General features: G+C 43.2%; 1 protein-coding gene across 1 annotated transcript in view; it reads right to left on the reverse strand.

Annotated features, from left to right (window-relative positions):
* EPS15L1 (epidermal growth factor receptor pathway substrate 15 like 1) overlaps positions 1 to 27,852 on the reverse strand; it is a 3,892,050-nt gene that overhangs the window by 3,607,142 nt on the left and 257,056 nt on the right. The window lies entirely within an intron of this gene.

Below are 27,852 nucleotides of genomic sequence, written 5' to 3' on the forward strand. Positions count from 1 at the left end.
AGATGATGATTGAGGTAGGAGGCAAAGAGATCCATGTCCGGCCTCCCCCATGCATGAGTTATTTGTGCAAAAATGTCTGGATGCACATCCATTCGTGCGGGTCCAGGATATTTCTGCATAGACTGTCCGCCAGAACATTGTCCCTGCCCGGAACAAACTGGGATTGCAGCTGTATGTTCAGTTTCAGGGACTTTTCCCAAAGAGTCATTGTTAGTCTGCAAAGGGGGTAAAAATGAGTACCTCCCTGCTTGTTTATGTACCACACAACAGTGGTGTTGTCTGTCTTTATTAGCAGATGACCTTGTTGAAGATATTTTCCGAAGGCCTCGATTGCATGCATTACTGCTAACATCTCTTTTTGATTGATGTGTAGCTGCACTTCCTGGGGAGTCCATTGCCCTTGAATGCATCTGCCCTCCATGTGAGCCCCCTATCCATGGTCAGAGGCGTCTGTTGTAATGGTTTGGCTTGTTTGAGGTTTGTTGAAAGGCATACCTTTGTTTAACTGGCTTGCTTGGGCCCACCACAAAAATTCCCTTTGTAGACATGGGATGAGTGGGATAATTGCTTCTAAGTTGTGGCTGTGTTGAGACCATAAACGTTTTAGGTACCATTGTAGTTTTCTCAGTGTCCGGAAAGGACCAGTTCATAGAAGGCCAATTCCTGCTGAACCTTGGTGGCTGAACCTGGAGGAAATCCTTGACTGTTTGCACTGATTTAGCCTTTTCCTCAATTGATTTCAACACATCCTGACCATTAGCACCAAATAGCTTGTGTTTTTCCAGAGGTGCATCTAGAAGCTTTACTTTAACATGATCTGGCAATGCCTGTTCTTTCAACCATGCATGTCTACACGTATGACGGCCCCTGTCATAGCTGCCCTACATGAAGCTTCCAATGTATCATAACCACACTGAAGAAAATGATTGCTAACCTGCTGTGTATTATGGGTCAAATCCTGCAAGGCCTTTCTATCTAAAGGCTCAGGAGAGGCTAACTTTTTCTGCAAATCATCCATCAAGAAATCCTGATACTGAAACATATGAAATAGGCAATTAAGGGCCCTCATGGCAAGTGTGGTTGAGGTATAAACTTTTTTTGCCCTACCTCTCCAGGGACCTAGCTTCCCTGTCTGAGGGCAAAGGATTTTTGGCAGTGGATGTGGCCACCCCTTTGGGTCCCTGGGAAATAGTTTCTAGAGCAACAGAATGGGCCTTAAAGAAATGTTTGTGAGTTTCAGGAACCATGTAGTATCTCTGTCCGGCTTGACAGGAGCAGGGGGGAGAGAATCAGGAGAAGCACTCGAATCTGAGTACACATCATCCAGTACATCTAGCACTGGAGGGATAGCTAAAGGCCTGTGTTGGGGAAGCTTAAGGAAGGTACGAAGCCGTTTCCTGGAGTCGGAGAATTCCTGGCCTTGCCACTGAAAATGCTCTCTCGTGGAGTGGAAAATTTCCCCAAAGGAAATATCCTCAGGAGGAGAGGCAGAGGGAATAGATTCCTCCGCATCAGAATCCTCGTAGGCCTGGAAGGACTCTTCCTGGGTATCTGAGTGATCAGAATCACCAGAGGCTTCATCTGAAGAAAGGGTGTCTGTATGCTCAACCCTGGGCCTTTTGTCAGAAGGTGGCTGAGAACCTCTGTCAGGATGGGCCTGGGAACCTCTGATTAAGGAAATTAAATCTGCAGCTAAAGTCATGATTTGTTTATCAGTAGTGGGCTGAGGCAAAGCTTTAGGAGGGTGAGACTTAGCCTGGCTAGCAGCCTTAGCACGTGTGTAGGCCTTGATAGACATAGACATAGGGGGCCTAGCTGCCCCACGTGCTGGAGTAACCTTGTCCACCGGTATGGTCTCAGGCAAATCTTGGGCTTCATTTTCTGGAGGAAAATCTACAACCGGAGCAGGCTCCGGGGCCGGAGTGATCGGTAAAGTGGTGTCGTCGGTCCGGAGCAGTGGAAGAACCGCTTCAGAAGAAACCGATGCACTCGCGGTAGTTTTTGGCGTGGTGTCGGTGGAAGTCGCGAGCCGAGAATGTCGGTCCCGGTCTTTCCGTTTTTTGGAAATATGAGGTGTCGGTAGTTCCGACGGCATGGTATAAGAGTATTTATCGCCAAAAAAGTCTTCAGCAAACTCTGCCCGGCGCCTGAGTGTGCACTTATTGAAGCAAGCACAGGCAGCACAGGCCGAGACATCATGGTCTGGGCCAAGGCAGAAGAGGCAGTAGGAATGGAAGTCCTTATGAGGTATTTGTTTACCACAAGACAAACGGTTATTAACTTTTTCAGTTTTTTCTGACATCGGCTGAGGCAAGAAAAAGATCCCCAACGGGGTACTTGAATTTTTGATGACTTCAGATACGTAAAACACAGGAGCTGACCGACCGGCACTTGCGAACTGCTTCTGCTTCGGGCACCGCGCGGCAAGAAAGACTGAGGAAGATGGCGTCGGCTGATGCTTTTATACCCCAGCTGCTCTGACGTCGGGGAGGAGGCGACATCAGCCGACGCCGGACCCAGACTTTGGAATCCGGCCGACCGAGGGCTGCCTGAGGCAGGACAACCCATATGTAAGGACTGCAGTTGCATTCTTGAAGGTCATCCATGAGGTTAACCCAAGAACTGGGCATGTCCAGATAAGGCTGTCATGATGGTTGAGAAAGATCCACAGAGGCATCTAAAAGTGGACTTTGACAAAAAAAAAACAGATTCATCTTACCTAAAATGGGTCAAAGAGGATCACCTTGGCTCTGCATGCTGCAGCTTTCTATAACAAATGAGCATCAGGGAAGACATGGAAAAGCATAAAGAAGTCTGCAAGGCCACCACTCAGACTACCTATCAGGCACCATTTCTCTAGAAGGATGTCTGTGAAGCTGCTACTGCATTTAGTGCTTGTAGGCAACAAAAAGATTCAAACACTGATGTCAGCCTTGCTGTGATATCTTGTATTCTACTATCATATTGAAAGACCACTCTTGCAACATCAAAATGGATCTGGTGAGCCTAATCACAATCACTAGGTAGTTGGCCCATCCTGGAATATGGATTGCACATAGAAAACAATGAGAAATGATCACACATTTCCAAACCTTCACAGTTTCTCAGAAAAGTGTACAGGATTTCATTCTGACTTAATTGTTCATATACCAAACTAAATATAAGTTGCCATTCTATATGGAAATCACTCCTTGACTTTGGAAGTTTTGAAATTCCTGCAATGCTGAGAGAACCACTCCTATCCCCAGTATATTGATGTGAGGTTTGACATCCATCTGATTTTAAGTTCTTTGGACCATTAATTCCCCTGCCACCCAAAGAGGAGCTATTTGTAGTGACTGTCACACTTGGAATAGGGATAACAAAGGGCTTTCTTGTCTGAACACTGTGGGAGAAGAGCCACTACTTACTTCAGGTGAGTACTGCACAGCTGAAGGATGATGACTTAGTCATTAGACTAAGAATCACCATTGAAAAGCTATGCATGTGGAAGCAAGCAACCAGCACCATGCGTGGTAAATGCGAAGACTGTCACGAACAAGGTTACCAATGGGGAGGGATGAGTTAGAGACTGGATAGCAAATATAAAAGACTGGCTCTGTACTGGTGGAAGGCTCATTATGGGCTTTGTGGTGTCTATATGGCATTTGACAAATAGAATGGTTTGAGTTTGTTGGTTTTTTTTTTTTCTTCTCAATTTACAGAAACACCCAAGGACAGGCAGAGCTGAAGATAGTAGTCTCTGCCATTGATGAGAAATTCTCTGGATGCAGCAGTAAGGAAACAATCATCTAAGCAGGCGTACACTAGGACCCCCCACCTAGAGTCATAGATGCACTGTGGCTACTGTTATGCACTTTGTGAACTCCAGGGCTGCTGTGGTTTGACAAAAGTGTAGGGCTCTGAATTTAAAATGGTCAACTATCAGAAGTTACAGAAATCTTCTGAATGTCTCTGCTATCTTGATGTGGAGGTAGGCATCCTGAAGATGTATTGAGCACATCCAACTGTCTGCCTGTAGACATTGCAAAATTACTTCCACCGTGACCGTTTTGAAGGGGGTCTTTGCTACTTAAAGGTTTTGAAGGGGGTCTAAAAGGGGCCTAAGGTCCATGTTTGCCTTTGGAACAAGAACTAATCTTGAATAAAATCCTGGATGGTTCTTTCTTTCTAAGAGGGAATTTGTTTCTCTTCTGGCCACCTTTTTTGAGGGGGTAGAACATGTGGGTAGCGGACAATGCCATGGGGGTTGGGGACTGGAAAATAGAATCATATAGCCTTAAGGTAGCACAGTAAGTGAGAGACACATACACAACTTCTTTGGAAGCAAAAATCTCACTCACAAATAAGACAGTGAACACACACACTGCTCATGACACACAGACCTTCTTATGCTGAGGCACTAATAAAAAGCCTTCTCAAACCTCAAAGATCTCTTAAAGCCATCCAATGACAACACCTATCCACAACAATCACTGAAGTGGACAACAAAAGCAGCACCAATCACAAGTCTACACTCAATGGTCCGCTAAGAACAAAGTCCATAAAGCAAGCAATCCACTTTATCTAATACTCGTCATGGGGGATTCCATTGTATGACAGACAGATGCTCCTTTCACCAAGCTGGATAAGATTATGGTTAGCTGCCTATCTGGAGATGGAATCTTCAATATCATGCAGGCATTCAAAGTCACTACACCACAGGTACCAATATAATTCAATCATAGACCATGTTTGGTGTAAATAATTTAAGACGTACCTCACTGGACTATATGAAGAGAGAATATGGATCTCTCGAAATATGTCTCTCTGTGTCTCAGACAGATACCCACTTTCCATTCAGCGGCATTCTACCTTCACGAATGATGATGACACGGTATGAACAGAAAATGATTAATTTTAAAAACTGGCTTAGTTTCTGGTGTCACTCCAGGGGGATCCAATATCCATCGGAGTAGGAGGACATGCTTAACAGACCATGTTGCTGCTCCAAGAATGGTCCGCGCCTGTTCCCCCAGGTCTTTCAGATACTGGCTAAAATTTTATACACCCTCTTAGAGCCTTTTTTTAGGCAATGCCAAAATGACAAAAGTATGAACATAGCAAAGGGGAAAACAAAAACCCTCAAAAGCAACCTTAAGATGCTGCTGTTTAATGCTAGCAGTTTAAACAAGAAACTCCACACCCTATCCTACAAGCTCTCCTCACTCTGTAGAATGCAGAAATGTGTTGTTTAAAGCCACAATCTGGCAGTACAAGGCTACAGTGCCTTCCTCACATTCAGACCAACAGCAGCACAGACAGACTGAAGGCAGAGATGCCACCATCTATGCTAGCAACAAATAGACCTCCAGGTTGGTTAAACAGGATGATGCTCTGGGGTTCTTCCATGTCCGTGTCACCACAAACAAGGTCCCGAGCTATATCCTAGCTAGCTACAGGTCACCCTCTATGACCCAGGGAATCTCACAACTCGTAACTAGACCTAGTAGAGGTGCTCATCATCCAACGAAATACCCTAATTCATGGGTGACCACCTCGTTATTCTGCCTAAAATATTGGCCTTCAAAGAATAAAAAATTTGTCATATTGGAAAAATTAACCCTCTTACTCACAGGCACAACGTTTCAGCACGGACTCCCTGGACGAGACAGTGTACACTCCAGCCACAGTGCAGCCCCCCCCCCCATGTCACATCCTCAATGGTCTTATCAGATCAGATCACAAAGCTGTATGTTTCTGACTAAACTCATAAGTTAGGAACTATTTTAAAGCAAACTATATCCTATTAAGTGACTGCAAAATTCCAGGCTTCCTCAAAACACAAAAACACAGCTTCCTGTGTAGAATTATTCAAAGAAACCCTGTACAAACATGTAAATGGCTGCACTGAGGCTGCTGTACCTACCAACAGTAAGCCCACAACAAACACCAAAAAACAAATCTCACTGGTGGAATCCTCAACAAGATGTATATATATATATATATATATATATATATATATATATATATATATATAAAAAAGTCATGGCGAAAATCAGAAAGCTCAGCTTTCATAAAGGCAACAGCTCTCATATTCATCTAAATAAGAAACTAAGAGGTCTAAGTCCAACATGACCAATTATGAGGTCAGGACAGCCTCTCAGGCTAAGGAAGACCACAAAGCCCTCTTCAGCTTTGTCAGGAACCTTAAAGTTAACACTCAGCTGTGTGCTGAACTGGTGGTAAATGGCACCACCTTCACTGACTAGGGTGGCATGATGAATCTACTGGTTGATAAATTAAGCTCTAACTTCTCCCCCTTCACCACCTGTGAAACCCATCTAGCACATTACCCCCAACTATCAGCAAGAAGCAGGTCCTGGCAGAGCTTGCTAAGACCAAACACACTGACCCAGTGGGCCCCAACAATATCCCTGGTTGCGCCTCCTAAAGAGTGTAAAACATGACCTACCTGGACTACTTGAGGCACTTCAATTACACTCTCTAAACGGGTTAAATACCAAGTGAACAGAGGAATGCAACAGGCATCCCGCTTCATAAGGGTGGACCATCAACCAACCCCAGGAACTAAAAGCCCATCAGTCTGACGAGTCTAAGATACAAAGCCATGGAACAAATTATCATGGAAATGATCAACAAGAACAATGGCAACCTACAGACACTTGGTATTTTAAGGAAAGATGTCTACTTAAACTGGTATACTTAAAGAGGGTCGCCGAGGTAATGGATGAGGGGGAAACTGTGCCATTCAGGTACTGCTGGCAAACTCTCTGAATTAGGCATAACTATTTAACTTAGATATAGACACACCAACTGTTACAGCACAGCAGAAGCAAAGGAGTCAGCGAAGTAAAACTCCAAATAGAACATTTACTAAGTTAACTGCTTTCATTCCAGTATTACTCGGAACTTCATCAGAAGTACCAAAACACAAGAAATCATTGTTTAAATACTAGTAAAAGACAGTCACATTACCATGAAATTAATTACAAATTAATCACAAGACCTCAAAATACTTAAATTGTAAAATGTTTAAAGAACAAGTTCCATTTAACCCTGGGTAAACGGTGGCATTTAACCTTAATTGCCATTTTAAATTCACATAACTTTAAAATGTTCAACAACAGTTCTACCCGGGGGGGGGGGTCTTTTTCAGTTTGATCAATCACTAAAAATCCAAATTTATGAGTGTGAAAAAACATAGCGTGTTTGTATAAGGCACTAGTGTCATTTTTTTTTCTTTCTGATATCCAAAACATGTTCATAGATGCAGTCCCTAAACCTCCTTGAGGGTTTGCCCATATAGTAGGCAAGGCAACATAAACACTTACCCAGATAAACCACATTTTTGGTATCACAATTATAACATCCATTAACAATGTATGTATGCCCTCAAATGGTAAAACTACCCCCACCAATAATATGTATACACTGTCAACATGAACCGCATTTACTTGTACCATTTCTATCAGACAAACCTATTTTTCTTTCCATTATTTTCCAACAGGCATTTAAAAGTTTGATCCTTTCTATATGTAAAGAAATCTCTCCCCTAATTTACAAGTCAACACAGGGTCTAACACAATTTTCCAATTGTTATGAATGTTCTCTGTGATACCACTGCTATCTAAGGAGTAAGTAGAGATAAAAGGAGTAAGTAGAGATAAAAGAAATCTTATTGAACTCTGTTCATTGGGTTTGTATCAGTGTTACAATTCCAGAGACATTCAAAATGGGAAAATATACCCCCCCTGCACCCTTTTCATCACCACTTCATCTTTTATTTCATTCAAAAATTCTATTGGAGAGCCTCTAGTACAAAACATAGCTATTAATTTGTCACACTCAGCATAAAATGTGTCTACAACAAAAAACATTCTGGCGAGGTGCACCAATTGTTCCTTGGCCACAGATTTTTTCTGGTGTCTAGGGTGTCAACTGGAAAAATGTAAGCGTTAGAGAAGGTTTGTTTGGATAGAGACTGAAAACAAATCTATTATAACCCAAGTCCTTCTTAACTTCCACACCCAAAAATGGTATCTGATGGTAAACAAAAGTATATGAAAATTTCAAAAACTGAACAGTGTTGTTAATATAAATCAAAAATTCCTGGGGTTTTTCTTGTGTATGTTCCATAACACAAAGATGTCATCCAGGAATCCAATATACAAAGACCAACAACTGGCATAAACACTGCTGTGAATAATCTGATCTTCCCATTCTGCCATAACAATTTGCAAACATAGAAGCACATGCAGCACCCATAGCCACCTCGGTATAATAAAACATTTGTCAGTACTGTTTCCATCAACGCAACCATGGCATTGATTTTATCTGTATTCAAATCCATATGTTTAAATAATTGTTCAAACCAAATGAGGCCAATATCATGTGGAATGACAGAAAAAAGGCTGTGCATATCTACAGAGACAAAAATCACATCAGATTGAAAAACAGTATTATTCAACAATTCTAAAATGTGCCATGAATCCTTACATATGTGGGGTACTATTACCAAACCCTTTTTCAAATTTATATCCAACAATATGGAAATACAAATGTCTTATATTGAGTAGCATTAACGATAGGTTGAAAAGGGGGGTATACTATGTTTTTGTGCAACTGAGGTGTGCCAAATATGCAAGCAATAACAGTTTTTTCATCTGACAATCAAATTCACTCAGAGACATGCTCCCGAAGCAACAAGTCCTCAAGCAATGAATCAATTTTGGAATAGGCAACGTGCATTTTATTTCTTGAGACACTATTTTAACCAGATAAACAGTTTATTAATGGAAGATGCATAAAAAGTCAACCCTGATCCATAATTACAAGCCCCCTTCCCTTGTTGGGTTTCATAACCCAAATATCAGGATCATCTGTGAGGTCACAATGTGCATATCTCGTTACTGGTTAAATTATAAAATAGGTTTTCTTACATGGTTGTTCAAACAACTGGTAAAAATCAAATTCTCACACCTTATCAAACAATAATAAGAAGTTATGTACCTACCATAACGTTCCATGTTAGTTGTTTTCTTCTCGCCTTCTTTCTTGCTGGATGGGTTCGGAGCCGATCCTCGGCTCCGACTCGGCCAATACTAAAGCTCGAGAGCCAATTCCACCGGCTCGAGGCTCCCCCATATCCCACAATGCTAGGCGGTAACTCCTCAGATCTCGTCTGAAAGCTAGGCCAAGCAAGAAAAAGCTCCATAACATGGAGAAGGGTAACCCACCTCTATAGGTCTGACTGTGAGGTGACTTAAACCTAACAGAGGAAATATAGAGGTGGTAAAGCGTGGGAGAAAAGGATTAGAAAGGACACAAAACAATCTCCTCTAGGTCTGTCCAGGCTAGGGGGAAGGAGGGTGGGATGCAAGAAAGAAGGCGAGAAGAAGACAACTAACATGGAACGTTATGGTAGGTACATAACTTCTTAATGTTAAGTTGTCTATCTCGCCTTCATTCTTGCTGGATGGGGCCGCGTCCCTAGCACCTTGTCCCGGGTGGCCTATCGGAACAGACTCTTGAGAACAGTGGAACCAAAGTTGGCATGGTCTCTGGAGGCTATGTCCAACTTGTAATGAGAAATGAAGGTATGAGGTGAAGCCCAAGTAGCTGCTGAGCAAATAGAATCAATAGGAAGCCTATCCTGAAAGGCTATGGATGTGGCTAAGGCCCTTGTAGAGTGAGCTCTAGGCTTCGACGGCAATTGTTGGTGTCTGATCTCATAAATAAAGGTAATCGTAGAAGTAAGCCATCTCGAAAGTGACACTTTAGAGACCGGAAGACCCATCTTGCCTTCCGCATATGAAGCAAACAGTTGGTCTGTTTTTCTAAACTTTTTAGTCCTGTCTAAATAATACCTTAGTTGGCGATGAACATCTAAAGAGTGCAATTTCTGTTCTGACCTGTTGCCATAATTGGGGGAAAAAACTGGGAGATCAATAGTTTGATTCAGATTTGCTTGAGAGGCCACTTTGGGCAAAAAGGATGGATTGGTACGCAAGGATACTCTATCTTTGTGAAAAATTAGATACGGGGGACGACAGCATAGAGCATGGAGTTCCGAAACCCTTCTAGCCGAAGTGATGGGTATTAGAAAAAGCGTTTTCCAAGACAAGAACTTCATAGAACATGAAGCTGCAGGTTCAAAGGGGGGTAGAATCAAAAATGCTAGAACCAAGTTCAGATCCCATGGAGGAGGTGGATCCTTGACAGGGGGCTTAAGAAGAAAGACTCCCTTCAAAAAGGCTTTACAGAGTTTGTGGGACATAATAGTAGACTCTGACACTCCCACATGAAAATTAGATATAGCCGCCAATTGGACCCTGACAGTAGGAGGAGAAGAGCCTGCTTGGAAAAGCTCAGCTAGGAAATCAAGAATGGACTGAATAGGTGCAGTAAAGGGGTCTATTTCCCTGGACACTGCCCATAAAGAGAAACGTTTCCATTTGCTGCAATAAATCTTCCGGGTAGAAGACTTATGAGAAGCTATCAAAATATCTCTAACTGAGTGAGATATTAAGGGAAGCCTGGCTAAGGTTGGAATTGGAGGAACCACGCTGTGAGGTTCAGAGAAGAAAGGGATTGGTGCAGTTGACCCGAATGATGGATCAAGAGATCTGGAACTGGGTCCAGATGCCATGGTTGTGCCAAAAGGTAACTATGAAGAAAAGGAAACCAAACTTGTCGAGGCCAATAAGGGGCAATGAGGATCATTAAGGCCTTAAGAGCAATGGCTTTCTGAATCAGCTGAGGTATCAGTGGGAAGGGGGAAAGGCGTACAGAAGTCCCGGAGGCCAATCGTGAGCTAGAGCATCTCTGATGGGATGACCTGGTAGGGGGAAGAGAGTGAAGAAATCAGCACACTTGCTGTTTTGGGGAGTGGCAAAAAGATCGCAGCAAGATTGACCCCAAGTTCGAAAAACTTCTTCCAACACGGATTTCTTCAGAGACCACTCGTGAGGCATGAGGATTGCTCTGCTCAATCTGTCTGCTATCACATTGGACTTGCCGGAAATGTGCATTGCTATCAGGAAGCGCTGAGAAGAGATCGCCCATTGCCACAGTCTGAGTGCTTCTCGACATAAGGGGTAAGATTTGGTTCCGCCTTGCTTGTTGATGTACCACACTACGGACATATTGTCCGTCTGAATTGCTATAGTTCCCTTGGGAAGAGAGTCTTGAAGGGTTTGCAACGCTAGAAGCACTGCTCTCATCTCTAGAACATTTATGTGCAAGTGGCACTCGATCGGCTGCCACGTGCCCTGGACTGTCCTGCCCTGGTAATGCCCCCCCCCACCCGATCAGGGAGGCGTCCGTTGTCAGAGTTGCAGCCGAGGGCGGGGGAATGAAGGGTCTCCCTGGAAGAAGTTGGAGAGATGTGACCCACCAGAGAAGATGATTCCTGCATGACTGAGTTACGCTGATAGTGTGGGACATTGGTAGAAGTTGAAAGGACCACTGAGTGAAAAGCATCCACTGAAGAATCCTCATGTAAAAGCGGGCTAAGGGGAGGAGAGGAATAGCCGCCGCCATAATCCCTAGGACTCTCAACACCAGTCTGACCTTGACCTTGTTTTGTCGTAACAGAAGAGAAACCTGGTTGTGAATGTCTGCTACTCTTTGTTCTGTGAGTCTGGCTGACAGACTGACTGTGTCTAATCTTGCGCCTATAAAGGTAATAGACTGACAAGGCGACAAGACAGACTTTTCGTAATTTACAGAGATGCCTAGAGTCTGACAGGTTCGTAAAGCGTAGTCTCTGGCTAAGAGAAGTAGATGCCTGGTGGTGGCAGTCAGGAGCCAGTCGTCTAAATACGGAAACACCTGGAATCCCTGGCCCCTCAAATGAGCGGCGACCACTGCCATGAATTTGGTGAACACTCGGGGGGCTGTAGTGAGACCAAAGGGCAGGGCCCTGAACTGAAAATGACTTGTCCCTAGCCTGAAGCGGAGAAATCTCCTGGATCATCTGTTCATTTTGATGTGATAGTACGCATCCTGGAGATCTATGGAGCACATCCAGTTGTCCTGGCCCAGAAAGGGCGGGATGGACTGCAGCGTGACCATCCGAAATTTTGTTTTCTTGACAAACTTGTTCAAGTTGCTGAGATCCAAAATGGGTCTCCAGTCCCCTGTTTTCTTTGGAACCAAAAAGAATTTGGAGTAGATTCCGGATCCTTGTTGGTCTGCTGGAACTGGTTGAATGGCTCTTTTTGCTAGCAGCTTTGAAATTTCTAGTGCTGCTTGCTCCCTTTGACTGGGTGGAATGTCTGGAAGGGATTTTCCGGACTGTTTTGGGATGCGAATGAAAGGGATTCTGTAGCCTTCGGATATGATAGACTGTACCCACTTGTCTTGAGTAAGGGAAAGCCAGGCTTTTGGGTACAGAGATAATCTTCCCCCGACTGCCTCCGAAGGTGGACAGTCGGGCAACACCTCAGGGGTGCTGAAAGGGTTTGTCAGAGAAGGTTTCTCGACTACCCTGATTCTGCGGGCCCCCGCTGCCTCTAGGACGGTGTCTATTATTATTGTTCCCCCCTCTGCCTCTAGAGGGGAAACGACTCTGTGCGTCCGGTAAGACTGCCTGTGGTTGTTTGCGGAACCACATCTTCCCCCCCTTCTGACCTTTGGGGTAAGGCCTAGAAGGGGTAGAAAAACGGACTCCGACGGCAGAAAGAGTCTTACCTTCTACCTCGCACCTTGTCAGAGTATCCTTCACTTGTGGACAAAAGAGAGATGATCCGTCAAAAGTCAAAAAGGGAGTTAGTGAAGGACGCCCTGAAAGGGTCCGCAAAGCTACATAGCCGCATCCAGGCATGGTGGAGTAAAGCCACCCCTGTACCTGCGGCTCTGCTCGCTCCATCAGCCACGTACGAAATCAGGCGCATGGAGGAGTTATAACTACTGAATTAAGGGTAGCCAGCTGGGAGTTCATCCTATCTTGAAAACCCACAGCTGATGGGTCCTTCAACACTTCACTCATATCCTTGAGCAAGTCCCTCTGGAGACGAGTGAAATGATAGGTAATTCAGCGAGCGCATGGAAAAAGTCGCTGATGAAAACGTCCGCTTACCGTACCTGTCCATGGTCCTAGATTCCTTATTAGGAGGATGAACAGGTACCGAAGGATCCGCTAATTCCTTCTTGGTGGCAGCAGCCACCACCATGGCATCCACAGAGACACCTTTGGACAAAAACTTGTCTTTGGGGGCAGTGATACATTTGGCCGGTCTCCTAGGGGTGGGTTCCACCGAGTCAGGTGCCGTCCAAGCCTTCCTCGCCACCACTTCCATGAGTGGGTCAAAGGGAGGGGACACCCAGGAGGTGGAAGGTCGAGAACCAAACGCCTCAAGGTACACTGATTCGTCCTCTGAAGGGTTAAGGGCTGGCCAATTCCCCCTCTGCTTCAGGATTTCTAGTATGTCTGCAAAGGAGACATCTTCAGAGGGGGAACGAGGGTAACCCTCAGAATCTTCCAAATCAGTGTCAGAGGTGACAGACTCAGGGGAGTCAATGTGCTTCCTCTTGCACTGTCTCTTCTTAGGGGGTTCTTCTGCAAGATCAGGAGAGGCCTCGGAAGAGGAGGAAATTCCCACTGGGGATACTTGAGGCGCAGATTCTCTACGGTCCGAAGCAAGGGGGTGAGAAGAAATCACCGCAGGCACTGTAGAGGGAGGAGCTGATGGAGCAGACTGTGGAGTAGAACCAGGTTCTAACACGCTCCGCATGACCTCAAAGGCACCCCTATCAGGCAGGGCCAGAGGTCTCCGCTCCGAAGAGCCGAACACCTCCCCCGGCACCAAAAAGGATGGCTCCGAAGCCGATGTCGGAGCCGAACTAACCAGCGCCGAAGCACCGAGAGGGAGAGCGGGGTCGGACAAGGGTCCGATGCCACTCGCCCCCTCGGAGCCGACGAGGGAAGTCTGGCGCCGAGATCCCTCCAAGGAGGAGATCGGAGCAGACGACGGCGCCAAAAGGAAAGGTATCGGTTCCGACGCTCCAACAGTCTCGGCTCCGAGCAGCACCGGTTCCGAACTCAATAGAGTCAGAGGAGGAATGTCTAATGGAACAGGGGTAGCCATCGACTGTTGAGTCGGGCTGTGTAACATCTGGGCCAGTGCCTCGGACTTAAGAAGTCTACTCACCACCCTCTGCAAATCATGGTCCGAAAGGCTGGAGGACCTAGAGGAGTGTGACCTGTGGCTCCGTTCAGACAAAAGCGGTGAGGCTGGAGCCGAATGAACAGAGCTGATAGAAGGAGACCTGGACCTCTTTCTAGTAGTCGGTTCAGACAAGAGTATCGGAACCGACTTCGACTTATTTATTTGCAGTTGGTTTACCAGGATAGTCCATTGGGCCTAAAAGAACCCATTTTCAATGGAGTCCTGGGGAGAAAAGCTCTGAAAACAGACATACAGACTAGGTACATACAATAGAAAAAGCTCCAAAAACAAACAGACAAGGTACATACAATAGATTACTGAAGATACTTATACAAATGTAAAAGAAAATACAATCATTGAATTCGCATTTGAGGTACAATCAACAATGCAATCTTGTAAAAATAAAATAAATGTGAGGTGTGTTAGGGCTTTTAAGAGGTGGAATTGCTTTGTCGTATAGAGTAGTTATTTTGTAGGGAGTATTAGTTATGTAGGCATAGTCAAATGACATGTGAATGAATGGAAGATGAAGAATACCATATTTTTATGATGGGTGGGAGCAAGAGCATTCCCATTGAGACTTAAGATGTGTGTGAAGAGATTTTTTGAACATGTAATGATTAGAGATGGTACGAATGGATGGTGGGAGTGAGTTCCAAAGACGAGCTAGGTTAAAGGATAGTAGGTTTTTGCCTGGAGGACGAGTTGGTTTATGTACTTCTAATAGGTTTTGATTGTTTGACCTTAAGACTCTGTCAGGTAGGTGCAACTTAAAAGCAGAAGACAGGGACGGACAAAGAGAGGGGTTGTTAATGAGCTTATGGGCTAGGGTTAGCTGAATGTAGTTGAGCTGATGTGGAAGTTCAAGCCAATTTAGTTTTTGGAGAGGAACAGTGGTGGGTGGAAGACCTGTGGCCGTTAGCGAACTTGGCGATTTTGTTGTAGCAAGAGGAAAGTTGTTTTTTTAGAGAGGACTAAAGATTAGTTAGGAGTGGCAATCCATAGAGAAGGGAGGGAATAAGAAAGGAAGAAGAGAGAGTGATTTTAGAGGTCTTTGTGAGGTATTGATTTTGACGGTAGAGCATACCTAGCTTTTGGTGGGTTTTTTTAATATTTAGTTGTAGATGGGAGTTGAAATTAAGCTGGTTATCAATTTGGACACCAAGTAACTTAGTTTCAGACACCAGTTCTAGAATTGAGTTGTTTTGACTAATCATCAAGAATGTGTTTGTATCGAAGGGAGTAGTTTTAGAGGGGGTAAATACCATGAGTTTAGTTTTGGAGGCGTTGAGAGCTAGGTGGTTTATTTTCATCCAATGCTCAGTAATTGAGAAAGCTTCTTGCGTGAGCTTTTGAAGCATGGGGGTAGATGTGGCAGAGCAGATAATGGTAGAATTGTCAGCATATTGGATGATGTTAGAGAATGGGATAGATTTATGAAAATCATTTATAAATATGTTAAAGAGAAGAGGACCAAGTATGGAGCCTTGGGGAACTCCGGTGGGGGTACTAAGAAAAGAGGAAGTGGCCTTTTTCCATTTTACAGCTTGGTATCTATTTGATAAGTAGCTGGAGATCCAGTTCACAGAGGAGGGAGAAAGGTTAAGTTCGGAAAGTTTAGTTAAGAGCAGACCATGTGAGATAGTATCAAAGGCCTTAGAGAGGTCAAGTAGTAGGGTAGAGACAATTTGACCAGAGTCACGTGCTTTGTTTACGGTTTCAAGATAGGAGAGGAGGGCTGTCATGGTGCTATGATTTGGCCTAAAGCCATGTTGTGTAGGGGTAAGAAGGCTATTCTCTAAAAGATGTGGTAGTAGTTGAAGTTGGACACATTTTTCTAGAAGTTTAGAAATGGGGGACAGGATAGCAATAGCACGGAACGGATTTATCTGTCTCGGCTCCAGCCGGAGCCGAGGACACACTGTGTGTGGTAGGTCTAGAATCATCGGCTCCGGCCGGAGCCGATGGTTGAACTGTATGAACGGTCTTTGAACCTCCGGAGGACGGCTCGGACACTGGAGCCAACTGCCTGGAGGACATAGACTGTGTCGGGGGACCCTCAGGCTTCAATAAGCCTCTTAAGATTAATTTATTTTTACGTTCCTGCAGGACTCTAGGGCTGAAACCGTGACAGACAGCACAAGAGTCCTGCAGGTGTGAAGGTCCCAGGCAATACACACAAGAAGTGTGACCGTCTGTCAGAGACATATTCTGACAGCACGAGTCACACTTCTTAAAGCCTGAAACCTTCGATTCTTTAGACATATCTAAAGATATAAAGTAGGGCAATCACTCACAAACACACAGATTACACTAAATTTAAAATGAAGGTAACTAAATTTAACAAAAAATTCCCTAGAAAAACACACTCACTCCAACTACTAGGAGGGGTGGGAAGGGGCCTAAGGCCTAAGGGAAGAACCCTTGAAAAATTTTTTAGAAAAAGGGAAGGAATTTGTAAGGGAGTGGTAAAAGACTAAATAACTAACTAAGTACTACCGAAAAACTAACTTAAAGGGGGTCTAACTTTAGTAAAACTTTTATAAAAGTAACTAACCTGCAGAGCCGGTTGGAAAAAGCACCTCGTCAGCTAAGCGGCAAACGAGATCTGAGGAGTTACCGCCTAGCATTGTGGGATATGGGGGAGCCTCGAGCCGGTGGAATTAGCTCTCGAGCTTTAGTATTGGCCGAGTCGGAGCCGAGGATCGGCTACGAACCCATCCAGCAAGAATGAAGGCGAGATAGACAACTTAACATTAAGCTGTTATAGGGGAGGGTTAAAAACACTTGGCCTATGCAGTTAATGAAAAAGAGATGTTAAATTATTACTCCACAGCACCAAATTCAATTTCTGAATAAACATTTTGAAATCAATTAAAGTGTTTGAAACACAAGCTCTTCTCACCAGAACAAAATTAAGCCCTTTAGAGAAAAAAATTGGACATTTTATAATTTGTTTTGTCATTAAAAACAATACCAACTACCATATCGTCAGTTATAGTTTCAGGAAAATCATTTGTAACTGTCCCAGGAGCTTTTCTTTGGTCTTGCTCCCTGTTTATGGTAAAATTTGTTCTGTCCCTGATGTCTTGCAGGGTTTGACCATTGATGAAGATTACTTATCCATTCTAATTTGCATATTGCTTCCAGCTCTAAAGGGGCGTATTCATATTCTGACCTCTACTTGTAGTTTCTGATACACTGGGCAGGTTGTTCCAGTCAGTCTCAGTTTTGAAAGGTGGAAAGTGAGCGATTTTCCATGGTGACCGGATGATTAAGGATACACTCTACCACCCCCCCCCCCTGCATATTCTTCGGTGTCTCTCAAACTTTTGTAGTTTACATTAAAAGATAGAATTACAAACAGAATCAACACTCCTAAACAAGTTTAAATAATTGGTCTTGTAATGGCTATAAATAAGGTCTTCACGGATAGGAACCAAGAAGTCAGGATCGGCAAGACCACCTCCACTAGGACACCAGTCACCAGCGGAATACCTCAGTGCTTCATGCTGGGCTCATTCCTGTTTGGCATCTACTTTTCAGAAGTCAAGGCTAATGTCAAAGGCCTCTGCCTCACCAAGTTTGCAGATGATGGTCAACTGGGAGCTGTCACAGATCATCCATGACACTAACATCCTGCAAGAGGGTCTAACACAAACAAATGACTGTTGCCCAAGCCACAGATTAAAACTCAGTGCTAAGAAATGCATTACAGTGCCCTTTGGGAAACTGTCAATCCCAGTTAATTATTCCATCGATAAAGCACCCCTACAGCTGACGCGGAAGTTAAGGATCTGTAAACAGTAAGCTGGGCTTTGACCAACATTTAGCCAAGACAGTAAGAAACTTATTCTATGTCACCCAAATAATAAAAAAGGGTATGGCATCCTCATCCAAGGAAGTTGTAGTACTAATCAAACTCAGACCCATCACTGAGTACAATACAATCCCCCCCCGGGCATGTACCTAACTAGACACTTGCAATACCTGGAGCCACCACAAAGAATCCAGAGTATGAATATATTGTCCTACACCGATTGCCTTACGGCGACATCTCTGTACTCATATAGGTTACTGAGAGGTGATCCATACCTGGCATGTAAAGTCTCCTCAGATCCAGCTCTGATGAAGCTCTTGCACATTCACAAAAACAGCACCAGAAAAAACTAGATCCAAGGACTTTTTGCTTGCAACATGAAAAGAATATGTTAGAGTGATGTGTTCCAAAGGATCCCTGTGCTATGGAATGGGCTCCCCGATCTATGTGAACAAGAGTTCATCCCTGACTTTAATAAATTGAAACCTTGATGACTGAACAGGAAATCACAAGACTGTCCCAAGTCTGGCCCTCATGTCTATGACAGGAAAAGTTCAACTATAAGTAAAAGAATTCCCAAACAACATACCCCCCCCACACACACACATCTCTTAGCCATCTCCTTAACATACCCCACATAACAGACACCCAATTTTCTCTGGGGCAAAACTGGGTTGGGTTGCATGGCTAGGCTTATAAAGGACCCTGGTGGTCGTTAACTTACTATAAACCTATGAATCTATTAATCAAGTGTCACGCTCATCCTTGCAGGCAAGTACAGGGATAAACTTCTCCAGACTGCTGCCACAGGGGAGCAGTCTGGCAACACCTGTTTGACACTGATGTTGCTTGCAAACCTCCTCTATGTCTAGGTCTGAGTCCATTAGATGGGCTGCCTCTTTCTCAACTTCCCTTTTAGAAGCTGAGTCTAAGATTTGACAATAGGGTTTTCTAAATCAAAAGGATTTGGATCCCTTCTAATTCCTACTGTAAAAACCTGAGAGGTATCGAATTTGGCGTCTATAGCAGGCGATGTCTTGTCTTACTCACACTTCAGTAGTTTCTCTTTCACAGACAGACCAAACAAAGATGTGCCATCGAAGGGAGTTATTACTGAAGGACACTTTAAAGTTGCCTGCAAACTGACAAGGGTAAAGCCAAGCATGGCATCTCATCGTAATGCTTCTGCCTTCTGCTCTAGCCACCCCACTGACTGTATTCTGTATGAGACGCATGGAGATGTTGGTTATGTTTAAGACCGTGACCAATGTAGTTTCTAATTTTTTTCTTGGATTCAGGTGTGGGAAGCTTCTTCAGAGAGATTAAAGCTTGTTCACCTAGATCTCTCTGAAGGAAGATCATGTCAGTGACTCAAGTCAAATGCTCTCATCACTGGGCAGAGGACTTTCTTCTGAAGCTATTCTCAAAAAAACAGAAAATCAGTTTCCTGCCATGTCCTCCTGACAGCTAAATCAAGACGGTCACCAGGAGGGCCCACCCTGGACGTAGAGGGTACAAAGCAATAAGCCACAAATAAACTTTCATCCCGAGAAGGTGGGTCTATGGGCAATGATCCCCTCTGTCACATCAATATGAGGATTTTGACGGATAAGGCATCTCCAGAAGGGGATTAAGGGGAGCACTCTCTTTCATTTAATTTGAAGTCTAAGATATGTAACTTACTGGGGAAGTCAATATGTCTCCTTTTGTGTGGCGAATCTGACTTGTCAGAGGACTCCAACTGCTGATGCACAGATTTTTTGAAAGCATATCGCCTGCTCTGATCCAAACGTTAAATAGACTAAAACACATTGCCAGGTGAGAGTAGACACCACTGGAGTCTGTGCCGACATTCTCAAAGGAGAACAATCATCCTCTCCAGAACATCAAACACCAAAGCCAGGTCCACCAGACCAGACATGTTTGCTCTCTGGGTATGCCATCCATCCTTCAGAGATGGACATGGAAAGGCACAGAGGAAGGGAAATCTGGACTCTCATAAACTGGAAAGCTTTGAAGAAGAGACTGGTGTCAACACCTCAAAGGCAAAAGACTCAGACACAGAACAGTAAACCAAGCATGATGGCAGTGAATTGCAGAAAATAAACATAGTGCATTAACCCCTGTCCTGCGCAAGTTCATCCTGTGAGGTAATTGCCTTTGGCTAATGTGAGAAAAAAAAAAAAAAAAAAAAGAGAACCAGTGATGCCTGGGCTGAAAGTAAGTTATCAGTATCACTCTTGGACAGTCCTTCTGAGTCTTCAGAAGGATACTTGTTATCACAGGAAAGGGTGGAAAGGTAAAGATGAACATTCCCATCCATGGTAATGAAAAGACATCAGTCTTGCAGGCTTTGCACAAAAATACTGGAGGCAGAGAAATCTACTTGATGCTCCCCAAAGCTGGATCAATCAAGACCCCCGGGTTATTCTTCCATTTGTAGGCCTTCTATCTTGGACCTGCTCAGCTCATCTACTACAGCGTTCTGCTCTGATGGAAGGTAAGTAACCTGGATGGTTAGTGTGTGCTGATTTGTTAGTTCATGGATGGTTAGTGTGTGCTGATTTGTTAGTTCCCAGGCTACCACCACTGGTCTGCAAAGAGGTAGTCTCTATTCTACCCCCACCAAACTGTTGATGTATCACATTCACTGTGGTACTGTGTCGTTACTAGCAGAGGGCCTGGGAATCCCAAGGTGGTTCAGAAAAATACAGTTGTATATGTAAACTTACATAATAGTAGATGTTTGAATGACCACTGCCTTAACAATATTGGTTATTTTCTGCCAAGAATGCAACAGCTGCCCAGCTTCCAAAGCTTCAGACATTTTGAGCTGAGATGCAATGAGGGAGGGAGGGAGCAGCTACTGCAGCAGTGATCATTCGAACATTTACTGTTATGGTAAGTTTATTAACACAGCTGTGCTATGTTTTTCATCAGTCACTGTTACACTAGCCAAAGCTACATAGGAAGATTATCACAGCTTATTGCCTTTGTGAAATGGAAGGGTCCAGGAATCCCTGGAAAATGGTCCTAGTAAGCCTGATCTAGACCAAAAGAAAGGATGAAGCTTGTAATAGGTTCATAGGTGTGTACGAGGCAAATGGCCTTGGAGCCTTTACAAGCAGAGCCCATAGGATTATCCTGGCATTGTGTCACCCGAAATTAGTTTCCAGTGCCTCAGGCAAGTAGAGCCACTGGAGTGATGCCTGGGGTGAATTTTCTATTTCCTATCCACTCATCAAGACATCTCTTGAAGAGGGCCAGTGAGGTGCTCTGTTTGACATGTATGGGAAGTCTATTCCACAGCATGGGCAGTCTCTGGGTTATGAATCTGTCCCCCTCCAGCATGTTCTGTTGATTGTGGTAATGAGGCTGAGGTCTCTGGTGCATGTGGTGCAGTGGGATTGGGATTTCTTTAGATGCAGGATTTCTAACTGAGCTGGGTCAGACATGGCTTTGTAAGTCAAGCAGAGATCGCCTCTAAGTAGGCGATATGAGGCAGAGAAAAGTTGGAGTTTTCTGAGTCTGTCCATATAGGACAACTGTTTAAGGCCTAGAATCATCTTTGTGGGGTACTTTTGTGGCCTCTCCAGTTGTTGCAGGTGTCTAGTGAGGTACATGCCAAACGGGGCATTGTAATCTATGAGTGGCTTAATGAGGGAAAAGTAGATGGAGACCATGTCCTCCTCCTTCCTGGATGCAAAACTCTTAGTAATGAGTATGCCACATAGGATTTTCTGACCACAGTGGCAATGTGGTGGTCAAAAGAGAAGTTGCTGTCAACCTGTGTTCCCAGATCTCTTATAACACCTTCCGTGTTCAGTAGACTACCATCGCTGTGGTAAATTCATGGGAACTGAGTTTTTCCCAGTGGAGATGACGACAGATTGTTTGGCATTCAGCTTAAGGCCATGGTTCTGACACCAGTGGTTGGCCTCAGCAAGGTCTTTTTGCAGGATGTCAACATCACTTGGGGAGTTAATAGCTCCCAACTTGCAAAAGTCTGTTAAATTTGTCAGCCAGAGCCCCTTTGTGTTGGCCTGGACTTCACAGAAGTAGATACAAAACAGGAGAGGACCCAGGACCGAACCCTGTGGGACTCCACTCGTGACTGGTCGACAGTCTGATTTGGAGTCAGCTACTTTCACACTGTGGATTCTGTGAGCTAGTTTGCAACCCACCTAGTGATACAGGCGTTGATGCCTAGCTTAGTGAGTTTTTCTATGATTCCTGTCTGGGGAATGGTATCAAAGGCCTTGGCCAGATCAAGGTAGGCTGTATGAACCACCTTGCCTACATCCACATCTTTGGTGACTGACCCAAAGAAGTTGACCAGGTTGAGCAGGCATGATCTACCCTTCACAAAACCAAATTGTGTGGGATCCAGAGAGTTTGGAGATTCCCTATATCCTTGTTTATTAGGTCCAAGATGATGCATTCTATAGCTTTGCATATCAGACTCTTCAGGCTAATGGGACAAAAGTTCCCAGGGTTTGTATTTGCTCCTCCTTTGTGGAGAGGGATGACTGTAGCAGTTCACCATTTGGCAGGGACAAAGCCTGAGGTGAGGCTGTGACTGAACAGGGTACACAGGTGTGGTGCCACAGTTCACTCTGTAGTTCACGTAGAACACAGCCAGGGATACTGTCAGGTCCCATAGAAGCTGTATTCTTGGCCTTGGACAGTGCTGTTTTAAGCTATGCAGCAGTAACACTGGGGGCCTGGCAATCTACTAGTATTGTGATTGGTCCTGGGGGTTTAAAGTTGGCACTGAATCTGTTGGCCAGTATACTGGCAATATCTGTTGCCTCGGTATAAGAGGTACCATTGCACAGTAGCTCAGAGCATATCTGGGTATTGCCATGCAGATTCTTTACATAACTATAGAAGGTCTTGTGGTTGTCTTTACAATCTGCTGCAATTCCGTTTTCATAGCTAGCTTTAGAGGATTTGATGAAGGATCTCAACTTTTTGTTGAGGTTGATAAGGGAGTTTTTCCAGTCTTGGGACTTCACCTTATTCCACATCAGTTTTTTACTTCTATTGTAAAGTTTGTTTATAGCAGGGGACCACCAGATTGTCTTCCTTTTTTTGGAGGAGTGCTTCTTGGTTCTATTGGGTATGGCGAGATCCATTTATTTGCGTAGGTGTTCGTACAGTGCATTGGTGTATGATCAGGCAGTCATGAAACTATTCTCCATTTGCATGGGTGCCGTGAAGTTAGCCACCTCTGTTTTTAGGACCCCAAAGTTAGCTTCGGAGAAGTTTTTCATGGTGGTCATCTTTGCGGTAAACAAAAACATACATATACAAGACCAAGTTGCTGGTTCTAGAATGCTTCTAGAATCCAGTCCTTTCCAAAAAGCCATAGATAAAGCCAAATCCTTGGTAGGGGACTTGACCCAGCCTGGAACAGTTTAACTGTGGTGAATACAACAAGAGGTAAAAGCTTTAGACAGACATTTGGAAATTGCCTGTTTTGAGACAGGTTGCCCCTTCCTACCTTCACAAAAAATAAAATGATCTGAAGATTTAAAAGATTTACTTCTGTCAAGGTAGAAGCAGAGTTGTCTGTGGACCTCCAATGTGCAGATCTTTTCTCCTTTTTTAATTTCAGGTAAGAAAAGTGAGAGACGGACAGTTTGGCTTAAAGTAAACAAGTACACCACCAAGTATAAGAGAAGGATTACTTCTCAAAGAAACCGTGTCTCTCAGTAAAATGAGATGTTGCTGAATCACCATAACAGCTTACAACTCAGATACACTTCTTCCAACGGTCAGAGCAATCAGCAAAACAGTTTTCTACATTATGAACCTCAAACCAGGGAGTTGAGCTGATCCAAATGGAGCAAGTGTTATCTATTCTAACACAAAATAAAAATCCCACCAGTTTTCTTTGAGGGCTCTATTGCAAAATCCCTTTCAAAATATTTTGACATGAAAGAGGAGATTTTCAATTACTTTAAAATGACAAGAAAAAGTCCGCTCTCATTTAAATTAAGTTTCCTTACATTCTGTTAAAAGACAAACTACTGGTTTAAAAATAACTAAGATAACATGAAAGTACAAAACAATTTTTTTTTTTTTTTTTTTAATGTGGAAGGTTTTTCCGCCCCAAAGGGAAGACATCTGCCCAAAGAAAGAACGGCACAAGCCAACCATCTACTCTCAAAAGCCAGCAGCGGAGTAGTTCCCAATATCAAGAAAGCACTGAAGGGCTTGGAAGCTGGCTGATTGGCACATCTTTGGCAGGATACAACCCATACATAGCCAAGGTTACAGCAGTAGTGATCAATATGAACATTTTTTTTTGTTTATAAAATACAGTTATTAAATCCCGTAAGATATTGGCAAACAAATATTAAAAAAAAAAAACATTTTCCATATACATTCTTTTTTCTTTCTTTGCAGACATCAGTCCAAAATTTCATAAATTGCAGAATTTCTGCCTTTCAACTTCACCTCCTCTTCAATATTATTCTGCATGTATCGTTCCCACAATTTCCATTTATTTCTATGAAATTTGCTCCTTCCCTTTTCTAAAGATCCTTCTTCCCAGTTCTATTCTCTCTCTTATAATAGTCAGTACTTCAAATGCAATTGGTTTAGACTTTGGGTTTCTATTTCCTAGCAATTACTTTTTGGCAGCCAACAGAACTAAAGTTAAGGATTTAGTAAGTCTAGGCAATCCTGATCATGTGTCCCAGCTCAAAAATTGATTTCCTTAGTTACGGCCATTTGCTCACCCAACATTTCTGAGAGTACCCAATAAGAAAGTTTTAAAATCTGTCAACTCATTGCACTCCCAAAAAGCTATGCTCCCATTTACCTCTTTCACCCCTATCGCATCTCCAACATTTGCTATGTACACCAGAAAAAGAACTCTGCTTGGAGTATAAAGATACCTATGCAAAGCACATCCAAGCAAAAATCCTAAATCTTCTGGAATCTGTTACATACTTGGGAGCCATACATACGTCCTCCAGGGAGAGAGTTTATATTCCACATGGACATATAAAGTAGATACTATAACATGTTTTTCAGTAGCAAGCAAGCATTTTCTTAAAGATATACAAAGCCAAAAACTCAAGTCTGTCACAAATGACTGCAAACCATTTTCCAGGAAACTGAAGATTTTATGAAGATCAGTCAAAAAACTTAAGTAAAAATCAAATGGAAGAGAGCCAACAACTATGCCCTCTGCACAAACACACAAAATTACAGCCATTTGTATGACCGCCTACATCTCAGATGCCTGCTTGAGATCAGATGAATGCATGAATATGTAAATAATGGCCCAGAAATGAACTTCAGTTCAATGTTGTCAAATACACAGTACATACTAATGAAACACCCCATCCTCTCAACTTCTTAGCTCAAGAATTGGAAAGATCAAAAGTGAGGAACATATTTTAACTAATTCACTCCAGTAGAGCTCAAAGTTTGCACTGTAACTTCCAATGGGCGGAGTTAAGCCTTTGAACAGAATCAAATTATGTCCTCATATTTCAAACAAATGTTCTTATCTTTGGAACCATATGGGTAATGAAAGATGTATGAATTACAAACCATTTGTATAGTGGTTGTATTCTTTAGGCACTAGGGCTTAAACTGAATTTTATAATTCACAGTAAACGGAATAACTATTACATTTGTAATATTTTGTAAACAACTTACAATATCTCAGCAACCACTCAAGTTACTTGCATACTGTCAGCAGCATTTTATTCATCTAGCCGAGAGCTTTCTCATGGGGCTAAGGGGTTCTGTCCATGTTATTTGGTTGTTGAGACATTTAGAGAAATGTGAAAATTGTATCTATGCAAATTAATATCATAAAAACAACAGTTAAAATATCTTTACCTGCTCTAGACAGAGGTCAAATATTCATGGAGTTGAGTTTGCCATTGTGTAAGCTTTAAGATGAAATCTTTTAACACCTTATACAGAGCAAGGTTTTGGAATTATTGACGCAAATATGAGCAAGCAATTGTTGATGCCTAGAGGCATCAGTAGGAGTTAACTGCACATGCACCTGGAGGCGTCACTCAGATGTAATGAGTTAAATACTGCTTTCACAGCCTTATAAAGTTATTGGAAAAACAAGCTTTGTATTAGCAAACACTTTCGGACAGATACTACAGCTTCCATGGGACAGGCTCCCCATCCAAATAAAGCAAAGTTCACCTCTGCCCATTTTCAAGTGCAGCTTAGATCTAAAGATGGGAAACAGAAAACTTACCCCAGGACTGCCTCTGTGCTACTAATGGACACAGGCAGCTCTTAAATGCTTTATCCCATGCATGAGTCCCACTGAATTATCTAAAGTATGCAGTATACTACCAGTTATTCTCATTAGGAGTAACATAAAAATATCAACCAAGGAATGGGTAAGGCCAATCTAAGAGGTAAAATACGAGATAAAATCAGAGACATTGTACAGTACCTTTTTTATCCATAAAGACTAGGCAGTGCTTGTCCCCTGTTGGTCCATTTTGACTGCACCAAGCTCCAGACCCCTTTGTCTCTTTCACTAACTTTTCATATGTATCACTGCTGCAGCAGACTTCGCTATACGTGTTACAATATAACAGCTGCCCAGCTTCCAAAGCTTAAGGGCACCTGCTATATGCCTGGATTATTAACAGCTCAAGCAGAGCTGGTGATAATTAGTGGTTTGGGCACAAAGCCCTTCAGAGCTTTCATAACAACCAAAAGGAGAAGGCTACAGCCCTTAAAGAGGTAAATTCTAGCAGTCACAGTGAATCACAAAAGGCATCACATTTGCCTTTGGTGCAGAAGGGAGTGGTTTCTACTCCTGCATTCACTTGCTGGATTTAAATTTTCCAATACTGACACTACAATCCAAGAAAAGGTGAATGCTGCACTCCTGGGTGTACCATCTCTCAGATGCGATGTTAAATTGTCTTTCCATCTGCCAGAGTCAGTGGAAACTCAGATATATGTACAAGATCCCAAGGCACTTACCAAAAAGAGCAACGAAGTTTCCCCTATATCCTGGCAAAATTTCTCCTAGCCTATATGAATACCATCTCAGGTCTTTCCTGAAGAGAGGCCACTGGCCTAGTGCAACTAACACAGTCAAAAAAGAATAATTACATGCATAGATTAAAAATCAATGTCCCCACCCTGGTAACAAAATCATAAAAATAAAATGCATATTTTTACTCATAGGTTCATAGGCAAGTACTAGACTAGCTGCCCTTGTGGGCCATTTTAAGCCTAACAAATTCCCCACAAAGGTGAAAATCAAACCCTGAAACTTGCATTTTTGCATCTGTGAAGTAACCACATTAACAACTATGCCAACCAAATCAAACAATAAGGGGTATGAATGGAGGAAGAATTTATTATGGTCAAGTTTACTCACACAACAGTTGCAGTAGCCCTGGCTACATTGGTTGCATACTACCACTTATAAAATTAAGGTGAAGGAAGGATGAGGGTCTAGGAGCTCTTAGAGATTTGGTCTTAGCCTGCTCTTGACCTGGAAAAAAAAGTCTAGTTTGTACCATTTTGTAAAAGTATGCAGAGAAGACCAAGTTGCTATCTCAAGAATACTTTTGGAGTCCGCCTCTTCCAAAAAAAGCCACAGAATTAGCTAAAGCCCTTGCAGAACATGAAGATAAACTGGTAAAACTGGAAAAAGTGTCACAGTAGAAAAAGGCAGAGATGAAAACTTCAATTTGTAAGCGCTTTCGTTCATCCAAAGTGAATTCCTTCAGACAAAATAAAAGCAATCTACCCCTCCCCTTATACATAGTTCTAGTCATATGACCCATTAGGGTTATTACATCAATATTTAAAAATATAAGCTGATATAAAAATAAAAAT

The sequence above is a fragment of the Protopterus annectens genome, chromosome 13.part0 (assembly GCF_019279795.1).
Source record: "Protopterus annectens isolate FY-2018-M chromosome 13.part0, PAN1.0, whole genome shotgun sequence".
NCBI classification, from domain to species: domain Eukaryota; kingdom Metazoa; phylum Chordata; order Ceratodontiformes; family Protopteridae; genus Protopterus; species Protopterus annectens.